This window comes from Mustelus asterias, chromosome 5 (genome assembly GCF_964213995.1).
Source record: "Mustelus asterias chromosome 5, sMusAst1.hap1.1, whole genome shotgun sequence".
Classification (NCBI taxonomy): Eukaryota; Metazoa; Chordata; class Chondrichthyes; order Carcharhiniformes; family Triakidae; genus Mustelus; species Mustelus asterias.
Genome location: NC_135805.1, coordinates 29,346,319 through 29,356,318, shown reverse-complemented (window position 1 = coordinate 29,356,318; position 10,000 = coordinate 29,346,319). Strand labels below are relative to the sequence as shown.

At 52.8% G+C, this 10,000-nt stretch overlaps 12 non-coding genes and 2 pseudogenes across 12 annotated transcripts; all 14 read left to right on the top strand.

Moving 5' to 3' along the window:
* Window positions 1-86: 86 nt before the first annotated feature.
* On the top strand, window positions 87-205 carry LOC144494344 (5S ribosomal RNA). The gene has a single exon (XR_013497963.1). It is a non-coding gene; the product is annotated as a 5S ribosomal RNA (ribosomal RNA).
* Window positions 206-980: 775 nt separating this feature from the next.
* LOC144494331 (5S ribosomal RNA) lies at window positions 981-1,099 on the top strand. The gene has a single exon (XR_013497950.1). It is a non-coding gene; the product is annotated as a 5S ribosomal RNA (ribosomal RNA).
* Window positions 1,100-1,407: 308 nt separating this feature from the next.
* Window positions 1,408-1,526, top strand: LOC144494318 (5S ribosomal RNA). The gene has a single exon (XR_013497938.1). It is a non-coding gene; the product is annotated as a 5S ribosomal RNA (ribosomal RNA).
* A 775-nt stretch (window positions 1,527-2,301) lies between these two features.
* On the top strand, window positions 2,302-2,420 carry LOC144494343 (5S ribosomal RNA). Its single transcript, XR_013497962.1, has one exon. It is a non-coding gene; the product is annotated as a 5S ribosomal RNA (ribosomal RNA).
* Window positions 2,421-3,264: 844 nt separating this feature from the next.
* Window positions 3,265-3,383, top strand: LOC144494306 (5S ribosomal RNA). The gene has a single exon (XR_013497927.1). It is a non-coding gene; the product is annotated as a 5S ribosomal RNA (ribosomal RNA).
* Window positions 3,384-3,691: 308 nt separating this feature from the next.
* On the top strand, window positions 3,692-3,810 carry LOC144494294 (5S ribosomal RNA). The gene has a single exon (XR_013497916.1). It is a non-coding gene; the product is annotated as a 5S ribosomal RNA (ribosomal RNA).
* Window positions 3,811-4,118: 308 nt separating this feature from the next.
* On the top strand, window positions 4,119-4,237 carry LOC144494282 (5S ribosomal RNA). Its single transcript, XR_013497905.1, has one exon. It is a non-coding gene; the product is annotated as a 5S ribosomal RNA (ribosomal RNA).
* Window positions 4,238-5,012: 775 nt separating this feature from the next.
* LOC144494270 (5S ribosomal RNA) lies at window positions 5,013-5,131 on the top strand. Its single transcript, XR_013497894.1, has one exon. It is a non-coding gene; the product is annotated as a 5S ribosomal RNA (ribosomal RNA).
* Window positions 5,132-5,439: 308 nt separating this feature from the next.
* On the top strand, window positions 5,440-5,558 carry LOC144494259 (5S ribosomal RNA). Its single transcript, XR_013497883.1, has one exon. It is a non-coding gene; the product is annotated as a 5S ribosomal RNA (ribosomal RNA).
* A 775-nt stretch (window positions 5,559-6,333) lies between these two features.
* Window positions 6,334-6,452, top strand: LOC144494341 (5S ribosomal RNA). Its single transcript, XR_013497960.1, has one exon. It is a non-coding gene; the product is annotated as a 5S ribosomal RNA (ribosomal RNA).
* An 844-nt stretch (window positions 6,453-7,296) lies between these two features.
* On the top strand, window positions 7,297-7,405 carry LOC144494455 (5S ribosomal RNA; annotated as a pseudogene).
* Window positions 7,406-7,710: 305 nt separating this feature from the next.
* Window positions 7,711-7,829, top strand: LOC144494401 (5S ribosomal RNA). The gene has a single exon (XR_013498017.1). It is a non-coding gene; the product is annotated as a 5S ribosomal RNA (ribosomal RNA).
* An 844-nt stretch (window positions 7,830-8,673) lies between these two features.
* Window positions 8,674-8,782, top strand: LOC144494454 (5S ribosomal RNA; annotated as a pseudogene).
* A 305-nt stretch (window positions 8,783-9,087) lies between these two features.
* On the top strand, window positions 9,088-9,206 carry LOC144494399 (5S ribosomal RNA). Its single transcript, XR_013498015.1, has one exon. It is a non-coding gene; the product is annotated as a 5S ribosomal RNA (ribosomal RNA).
* Window positions 9,207-10,000: the final 794 nt, after the last annotated feature.

The following is a 10,000-nucleotide window of genomic DNA, read 5'->3' as shown; positions in this document are numbered from 1 at the left end:
AGAGAGGGAAAAGAATTGCCATGAGCGGCAAAGAAGAAGCGGCTGAGCTATGAGACTTGAATTAGCCAGAAAGCAGGGCAGTCAATGCCTACGGCCATACTAGTCTGAAAACGCCCGATCTCGTCTGATCTTGGAAGCTAAGCAGACTCAGGCCTGGTTAGTACTTGGATGGGAGACCGCCTGGGAATACCAGGTGCAGTAGGCTTTTGCTGCCAGCAGAGGCTGCCCACAACACACGGTCACCGCAGCCTCGGCCCAGAGGCAGGCAATCTTTTGGCTGCTCCCTCAGCCTGGCTTTGCCAGGACATTCAGCTGCTACGGTCTTGCCCCTTGGGTGCTTCCTCAGGTGAAAGACAGACACGTGGCTGGTAAAGGCGGCTGAGGGACTTCAATGGTGCATTTTGGGAGATGTCAGACCAGCAGTATCTACCAAGATGTGGGAAGCGGAAGGTCTGGTATCTCAGTGCATTTTGGGAAAAGTCAGGCAAGCAATATCCACCAAGAAGTGGGAAGCGGAAGGTCTGATGTCACAGAGTGGTTATCCCCAAACACTACATTAGTGTTTCCCTCCCTCCCTCCTCCTCTGACCAAAAAAAAAAGGCCACTGTGAGAAGGTAAAAGTGAAGGGAAGAGTTTTAAAATTTTTTTGAAAATCATTCAAATGGTGCTTGAAATGTCAGTGATTGGGATTAAGTATTGCACGTGAGAGATGTGGGAGATCCGTGCAGCTTCTAGCGTCTCGGATGACTACGTCTGCTGCTACATTCAACGACATTCAGCTGCTACGGTCTTGCCCCTTGGGCGCTGGCTGAGCTGAAAGACAACCACGCCTCGCAAGGATGTGAAAAGCGGCGAGAGGGAGAGAGAGCACAAAGGAGGAGGAGGAGGAGGAGGAGAGAGGGAAAAGAATTGCCATGAGCGGCAAAGAAGAAGCGGCTGAGCTATGAGACTTGAATTAGCCAGAAAGCAGGGCAGTCAATGCCTACGGCCATACTAGTCTGAAAACGCCCGATCTCGTCTGATCTCGGAAGCTAAGCAGACTCAGGCCTGGTTAGTACTTGGATGGGAGACCGCCTGGGAATACCAGGTGCAGTAGGCTTTTGCTGCCAGCAGAGGCTGCCCACAACACACGGTCACCGCAGCCTCGGCCCAGAGGCAGGCAATCTTTTGGCTGCTCCCTCAGCCTGGCTTTGCCAGGACATTCAGCTGCTACGGTCTTGCCCCTTGGGCGCTGGCTGAGCTGAAAGACAACCACGCCTCGCAAGGATGTGAAAAGCGGCGAGAGGGAGAGAGAGCACAAAGGAGGAGGAGGAGGAGGAGGAGAGAGGGAAAAGAATTGCCATGAGCGGCAAAGAAGAAGCGGCTGAGCTATGAGACTTGAATTAGCCAGAAAGCAGGGCAGTCAATGCCTACGGCCATACTAGTCTGAAAACGCCCGATCTCGTCTGATCTCGGAAGCTAAGCAGACTCAGGCCTGGTTAGTACTTGGATGGGAGACCGCCTGGGAATACCAGGTGCAGTAGGCTTTTGCTGCCAGCAGAGGCTGCCCACAACACACGGTCACCGCAGCCTCGGCCCAGAGGCAGGCAATCTTTTGGCTGCTCCCTCAGCCTGGCTTTGCCAGGACATTCAGCTGCTACGGTCTTGCCCCTTGGGTGCTTCCTCAGGTGAAAGACAGACACGTGGCTGGTAAAGGCGGCTGAGGGACTTCAATGGTGCATTTTGGGAGATGTCAGACCAGCAGTATCTACCAAGATGTGGGAAGCGGAAGGTCTGGTATCTCAGTGCATTTTGGGAAAAGTCAGGCAAGCAATATCCACCAAGAAGTGGGAAGCGGAAGGTCTGATGTCACAGAGTGGTTATCCCCAAACACTACATTAGTGTTTCCCTCCCTCCCTCCTCCTCTGACCAAAAAAAAAAGGCCACTGTGAGAAGGTAAAAGTGAAGGGAAGAGTTTTAAAATTTTTTTGAAAATCATTCAAATGGTGCTTGAAATGTCAGTGATTGGGATTAAGTATTGCACGTGAGAGATGTGGGAGATCCGTGCAGCTTCTAGCGTCTCGGATGACTACGTCTGCTGCTACATTCAACGACATTCAGCTGCTACGGTCTTGCCCCTTGGGCGCTGGCTGAGCTGAAAGACAACCACGCCTCGCAAGGATGTGAAAAGCGGCGAGAGGGAGAGAGAGCACAAAGGAGGAGGAGGAGGAGGAGGAGAGAGGGAAAAGAATTGACATGAGCGGCAAAGAAGAAGCGGCTGAGCTATGAGACTTGAATTAGCCAGAAAGCAGGGCAGTCAATGCCTACGGCCATACTAGTCTGAAAACGCCCGATCTCGTCTGATCTTGGAAGCTAAGCAGACTCAGGCCTGGTTAGTACTTGGATGGGAGACCGCCTGGGAATACCAGGTGCAGTAGGCTTTTGCTGCCAGCAGAGGCTGCCCACAACACACGGTCACCGCAGCCTCGGCCCAGAGGCAGGCAATCTTTTGGCTGCTCCCTCAGCCTGGCTTTGCCAGGACATTCAGCTGCTACGGTCTTGCCCCTTGGGTGCTTCCTCAGGTGAAAGACAGACACGTGGCTGGTAAAGGCGGCTGAGGGACTTCAATGGTGCATTTTGGGAGATGTCAGACCAGCAGTATCTACCAAGATGTGGGAAGCGGAAGGTCTGGTATCTCAGTGCATTTTGGGAAAACTCAGACAAGCAATATCCACCAAGAAGTGGGAAGTGGAAGGTCTGGTGTCTCAGTGCATTTTGGGAAAAGTCAGGCAAGCAATATCCACCAAGAAGTGGGAAGCGGAAGGTCTGATGTCACAGAGTGGTTATCCCCAAACACTACATTAGTGTTTCCCTCCCTCCCTCCTCCTCTGACCAAAAAAAAAAGGCCACTGTGAGAAGGTAAAAGTGAAGGGAAGAGTTTTAAAATTTTTTTGAAAATCATTCAAATGGTGCTTGAAATGTCAGTGATTGGGATTAAGTATTGCACGTGAGAGATGTGGGAGATCCGTGCAGCTTCTAGCGTCTCGGATGACTACGTCTGCTGCTACATTCAACGACATTCAGCTGCTACGGTCTTGCCCCTTGGGCGCTGGCTGAGCTGAAAGACAACCACGCCTCGCAAGGATGTGAAAAGCGGCGAGAGGGAGAGAGAGCACAAAGGAGGAGGAGGAGGAGGAGGAGAGAGGGAAAAGAATTGACATGAGCGGCAAAGAAGAAGCGGCTGAGCTATGAGACTTGAATTAGCCAGAAAGCAGGGCAGTCAATGCCTACGGCCATACTAGTCTGAAAACGCCCGATCTCGTCTGATCTCGGAAGCTAAGCAGACTCAGGCCTGGTTAGTACTTGGATGGGAGACCGCCTGGGAATACCAGGTGCAGTAGGCTTTTGCTGCCAGCAGAGGCTGCCCACAACACACGGTCACCGCAGCCTCGGCCCAGAGGCAGGCAATCTTTTGGCTGCTCCCTCAGCCTGGCTTTGCCAGGACATTCAGCTGCTACGGTCTTGCCCCTTGGGCGCTGGCTGAGCTGAAAGACAACCACGCCTCGCAAGGATGTGAAAAGCGGCGAGAGGGAGAGAGAGCACAAAGGAGGAGGAGGAGGAGGAGGAGAGAGGGAAAAGAATTGCCATGAGCGGCAAAGAAGAAGCGGCTGAGCTATGAGACTTGAATTAGCCAGAAAGCAGGGCAGTCAATGCCTACGGCCATACTAGTCTGAAAACGCCCGATCTCGTCTGATCTCGGAAGCTAAGCAGACTCAGGCCTGGTTAGTACTTGGATGGGAGACCGCCTGGGAATACCAGGTGCAGTAGGCTTTTGCTGCCAGCAGAGGCTGCCCACAACACACGGTCACCGCAGCCTCGGCCCAGAGGCAGGCAATCTTTTGGCTGCTCCCTCAGCCTGGCTTTGCCAGGACATTCAGCTGCTACGGTCTTGCCCCTTGGGCGCTGGCTGAGCTGAAAGACAACCACGCCTCGCAAGGATGTGAAAAGCGGCGAGAGGGAGAGAGAGCACAAAGGAGGAGGAGGAGGAGGAGGAGAGAGGGAAAAGAATTGCCATGAGCGGCAAAGAAGAAGCGGCTGAGCTATGAGACTTGAATTAGCCAGAAAGCAGGGCAGTCAATGCCTACGGCCATACTAGTCTGAAAACGCCCGATCTCGTCTGATCTCGGAAGCTAAGCAGACTCAGGCCTGGTTAGTACTTGGATGGGAGACCGCCTGGGAATACCAGGTGCAGTAGGCTTTTGCTGCCAGCAGAGGCTGCCCACAACACACGGTCACCGCAGCCTCGGCCCAGAGGCAGGCAATCTTTTGGCTGCTCCCTCAGCCTGGCTTTGCCAGGACATTCAGCTGCTACGGTCTTGCCCCTTGGGTGCTTCCTCAGGTGAAAGACAGACACGTGGCTGGTAAAGGCGGCTGAGGGACTTCAATGGTGCATTTTGGGAGATGTCAGACCAGCAGTATCTACCAAGATGTGGGAAGCGGAAGGTCTGGTATCTCAGTGCATTTTGGGAAAAGTCAGGCAAGCAATATCCACCAAGAAGTGGGAAGCGGAAGGTCTGATGTCACAGAGTGGTTATCCCCAAACACTACATTAGTGTTTCCCTCCCTCCCTCCTCCTCTGACCAAAAAAAAAAGGCCACTGTGAGAAGGTAAAAGTGAAGGGAAGAGTTTTAAAATTTTTTTGAAAATCATTCAAATGGTGCTTGAAATGTCAGTGATTGGGATTAAGTATTGCACGTGAGAGATGTGGGAGATCCGTGCAGCTTCTAGCGTCTCGGATGACTACGTCTGCTGCTACATTCAACGACATTCAGCTGCTACGGTCTTGCCCCTTGGGCGCTGGCTGAGCTGAAAGACAACCACGCCTCGCAAGGATGTGAAAAGCGGCGAGAGGGAGAGAGAGCACAAAGGAGGAGGAGGAGGAGGAGGAGAGAGGGAAAAGAATTGCCATGAGCGGCAAAGAAGAAGCGGCTGAGCTATGAGACTTGAATTAGCCAGAAAGCAGGGCAGTCAATGCCTACGGCCATACTAGTCTGAAAACGCCCGATCTCGTCTGATCTCGGAAGCTAAGCAGACTCAGGCCTGGTTAGTACTTGGATGGGAGACCGCCTGGGAATACCAGGTGCAGTAGGCTTTTGCTGCCAGCAGAGGCTGCCCACAACACACGGTCACCGCAGCCTCGGCCCAGAGGCAGGCAATCTTTTGGCTGCTCCCTCAGCCTGGCTTTGCCAGGACATTCAGCTGCTACGGTCTTGCCCCTTGGGCGCTGGCTGAGCTGAAAGACAACCACGCCTCGCAAGGATGTGAAAAGCGGCGAGAGGGAGAGAGAGCACAAAGGAGGAGGAGGAGGAGGAGGAGAGAGGGAAAAGAATTGCCATGAGCGGCAAAGAAGAAGCGGCTGAGCTATGAGACTTGAATTAGCCAGAAAGCAGGGCAGTCAATGCCTACGGCCATACTAGTCTGAAAACGCCCGATCTCGTCTGATCTCGGAAGCTAAGCAGACTCAGGCCTGGTTAGTACTTGGATGGGAGACCGCCTGGGAATACCAGGTGCAGTAGGCTTTTGCTGCCAGCAGAGGCTGCCCACAACACACGGTCACCGCAGCCTCGGCCCAGAGGCAGGCAATCTTTTGGCTGCTCCCTCAGCCTGGCTTTGCCAGGACATTCAGCTGCTACGGTCTTGCCCCTTGGGTGCTTCCTCAGGTGAAAGACAGACACGTGGCTGGTAAAGGCGGCTGAGGGACTTCAATGGTGCATTTTGGGAGATGTCAGACCAGCAGTATCTACCAAGATGTGGGAAGCGGAAGGTCTGGTATCTCAGTGCATTTTGGGAAAAGTCAGGCAAGCAATATCCACCAAGAAGTGGGAAGCGGAAGGTCTGATGTCACAGAGTGGTTATCCCCAAACACTACATTAGTGTTTCCCTCCCTCCCTCCTCCTCTGACCAAAAAAAAAAGGCCACTGTGAGAAGGTAAAAGTGAAGGGAAGAGTTTTAAAATTTTTTTGAAAATCATTCAAATGGTGCTTGAAATGTCAGTGATTGGGATTAAGTATTGCACGTGAGAGATGTGGGAGATCCGTGCAGCTTCTAGCGTCTCGGATGACTACGTCTGCTGCTACATTCAACGACATTCAGCTGCTACGGTCTTGCCCCTTGGGCGCTGGCTGAGCTGAAAGACAACCACGCCTCGCAAGGATGTGAAAAGCGGCGAGAGGGAGAGAGAGCACAAAGGAGGAGGAGGAGGAGGAGGAGAGAGGGAAAAGAATTGACATGAGCGGCAAAGAAGAAGCGGCTGAGCTATGAGACTTGAATTAGCCAGAAAGCAGGGCAGTCAATGCCTACGGCCATACTAGTCTGAAAACGCCCGATCTCGTCTGATCTTGGAAGCTAAGCAGACTCAGGCCTGGTTAGTACTTGGATGGGAGACCGCCTGGGAATACCAGGTGCAGTAGGCTTTTGCTGCCAGCAGAGGCTGCCCACAACACACGGTCACCGCAGCCTCGGCCCAGAGGCAGGCAATCTTTTGGCTGCTCCCTCAGCCTGGCTTTGCCAGGACATTCAGCTGCTACGGTCTTGCCCCTTGGGTGCTTCCTCAGGTGAAAGACAGACACGTGGCTGGTAAAGGCGGCTGAGGGACTTCAATGGTGCATTTTGGGAGATGTCAGACCAGCAGTATCTACCAAGATGTGGGAAGCGGAAGGTCTGGTATCTCAGTGCATTTTGGGAAAACTCAGACAAGCAATATCCACCAAGAAGTGGGAAGTGGAAGGTCTGGTGTCTCAGTGCATTTTGGGAAAAGTCAGGCAAGCAATATCCACCAAGAAGTGGGAAGCGGAAGGTCTGATGTCACAGAGTGGTTATCCCCAAACACTACATTAGTGTTTCCCTCCCTCCCTCCTCCTCTGACCAAAAAAAAAAGGCCACTGTGAGAAGGTAAAAGTGAAGGGAAGAGTTTTAAAATTTTTTTGAAAATCATTCAAATGGTGCTTGAAATGTCAGTGATTGGGATTAAGTATTGCACGTGAGAGATGTGGGAGATCCGTGCAGCTTCTAGCGTCTCGGATGACTACGTCTGCTGCTACATTCAACGACATTCAGCTGCTACGGTCTTGCCCCTTGGGCGCTGGCTGAGCTGAAAGACAACCACGCCTCGCAAGGATGTGAAAAGCGGCGAGAGGGAGAGAGAGCACAAAGGAGGAGGAGGAGGAGGAGGAGAGAGGGAAAAGAATTGACATGAGCGGCAAAGAAGAAGCGGCTGAGCAATGAGACTTGAATTAGCCAGAAAGCAGGGCAGTCAATGCCTACAGCCATACTAGTCTGAAAACGCCTGATCTCGGAAGCTAAGCAGACTCAGGCCTGGTTAGTACTTGGATGGGAGACCGCCTGGGAATACCAGGTGCAGTAGGCTTTTGCTGCCAGCAGAGGCTGCCCACAACACACGGTCACCGCAGCCTCGGCCCAGAGGCAGGCAATCTTTTGGCTGCTCCCTCAGCCTGGCTTTGCCAGGACATTCAGCTGCTACGGTCTTGCCCCTTGGGCGCTGGCTGAGCTGAAAGACAACCACGCCTCGCAAGGATGTGAAAAGCGGCGAGAGGGAGAGAGAGCACAAAGGAGGAGGAGGAGGAGGAGAGAGGGAAAAGAATTGCCATGAGCGGCAAAGAAGAAGCGGCTGAGCTATGAGACTTGAATTAGCCAGTAAGCAGGGCAGTCAATGCCTACGGCCATACTAGTCTGAAAATGCCCGATCTCGTCTGATCTCGGAAGCTAAGCAGACTCAGGCCTGGTTAGTACTTGGATGGGAGACCGCCTGGGAATACCAGGTGCAGTTGGCTTTTGCTGCCAGCAGAGGCTGCCCACAACACACGGTCACCGCAGCCTCGGCCCAGAGGCAGGCAATCTTTTGGCTGCTCCCTCAGCCTGGCTTTGCCAGGACATTCAGCTGCTACGGCCTTGCCCCTTGGGTGCTTCCTCAGGTGAAAGACAGACACGTGGCTGGTAAAGGCGGCTGAGGGACTTCAATGGTGCATTTTGGGAGATGTCAGACCAGCAGTATCTACCAAGAAGTGGGAAGCGGAAGGTCTGGTATCTCAGTGCATTTTGGGAAAACTCAGACAAGCAATATCCACCAAGAAGTGGGAAGTGGAAGGTCTGGTGTCTCAGTGCATTTTGGGAAAAGTCAGGCAAGCAATATCCACCAAGAAGTGGGAAGCGGAAGGTCTGATGTCACAGAGTGGTTATCCCCAAACACTACATTAGTGTTTCCCTCCCTCCCTCCTCCTCTGACCAAAAAAAAAAGGCCACTGTGAGAAGGTAAAAGTGAAGGGAAGAGTTTTAAAATTTTTTTGAAAATCATTCAAATGGTGCTTGAAATGTCAGTGATTGGGATTAAGTATTGCACGTGAGAGATGTGGGAGATCCGTGCAGCTTCTAGCGTCTCGGATGACTACGTCTGCTGCTACATTCAACGACATTCAGCTGCTACGGTCTTGCCCCTTGGGCGCTGGCTGAGCTGAAAGACAACCACGCCTCGCAAGGATGTGAAAAGCGGCGAGAGGGAGAGAGAGCACAAAGGAGGAGGAGGAGGAGGAGGAGAGAGGGAAAAGAATTGACATGAGCGGCAAAGAAGAAGCGGCTGAGCAATGAGACTTGAATTAGCCAGAAAGCAGGGCAGTCAATGCCTACAGCCATACTAGTCTGAAAACGCCTGATCTCGGAAGCTAAGCAGACTCAGGCCTGGTTAGTACTTGGATGGGAGACCGCCTGGGAATACCAGGTGCAGTAGGCTTTTGCTGCCAGCAGAGGCTGCCCACAACACACGGTCACCGCAGCCTCGGCCCAGAGGCAGGCAATCTTTTGGCTGCTCCCTCAGCCTGGCTTTGCCAGGACATTCAGCTGCTACGGTCTTGCCCCTTGGGCGCTGGCTGAGCTGAAAGACAACCACGCCTCGCAAGGATGTGAAAAGCGGCGAGAGGGAGAGAGAGCACAAAGGAGGAGGAGGAGGAGGAGAGAGGGAAAAGAATTGCCATGAGCGGCAAAGAAGAAGCGGCTGAGCTATGAGACTTGAATTAGCCAGTAAGCAGGGCAGTCAATGCCTACGGCCATACTAGTCTGAAAATGCCCGATCTCGTCTGATCTCGGAAGCTAAGCAGACTCAGGCCTGGTTAGTACTTGGATGGGAGACCGCCTGGGAATACCAGGTGCAGTTGGCTTTTGCTGCCAGCAGAGGCTGCCCACAACACACGGTCACCGCAGCCTCGGCCCAGAGGCAGGCAATCTTTTGGCTGCTCCCTCAGCCTGGCTTTGCCAGGACATTCAGCTGCTACGGCCTTGCCCCTTGGGTGCTTCCTCAGGTGAAAGACAGACACGTGGCTGGTAAAGGCGGCTGAGGGACTTCAATGGTGCATTTTGGGAGATGTCAGACCAGCAGTATCTACCAAGAAGTGGGAAGCGGAAGGTCTGGTATCTCAGTGCATTTTGGGAAAACTCAGACAAGCAATATCCACCAAGAAGTGGGAAGTGGAAGGTCTGGTGTCTCAGTGCATTTTGGGAAAAGTCAGGCAAGCAATATCCACCAAGAAGTGGGAAGCGGAAGGTCTGATGTCACAGAGTGGTTATCCCCAAACACTACATTAGTGTTTCCCTCCCTCCCTCCTCCTCTGGCCAAAAAAAAAAGGCCACTGTGAGAAGGTAAAAGTGAAGGGAAGAGTTTTAAAATTTTTTTGAAAATCATTCAAATGGTGCTTGAAATGTCAGTGATTGGGATTAAGTATTGCACGTGAGAGATGTGGGAGATCCGTGCAGCTTCTAGCGTCTCGGATGACTACGTCTGCTGCTACATTCAACGACATTCAGCTGCTACGGTCTTGCCCCTTGGGCGCTGGCTGAGCTGAAAGACAACCACGCCTCGCAAGGATGTGAAAAGCGGCGAGAGGGAGAGAGAGCACAAAGGAGGAGGAGGAGGAGGAGGAGGAGAGAGGGAAAAGAATTGACATGAGCGGCAAAG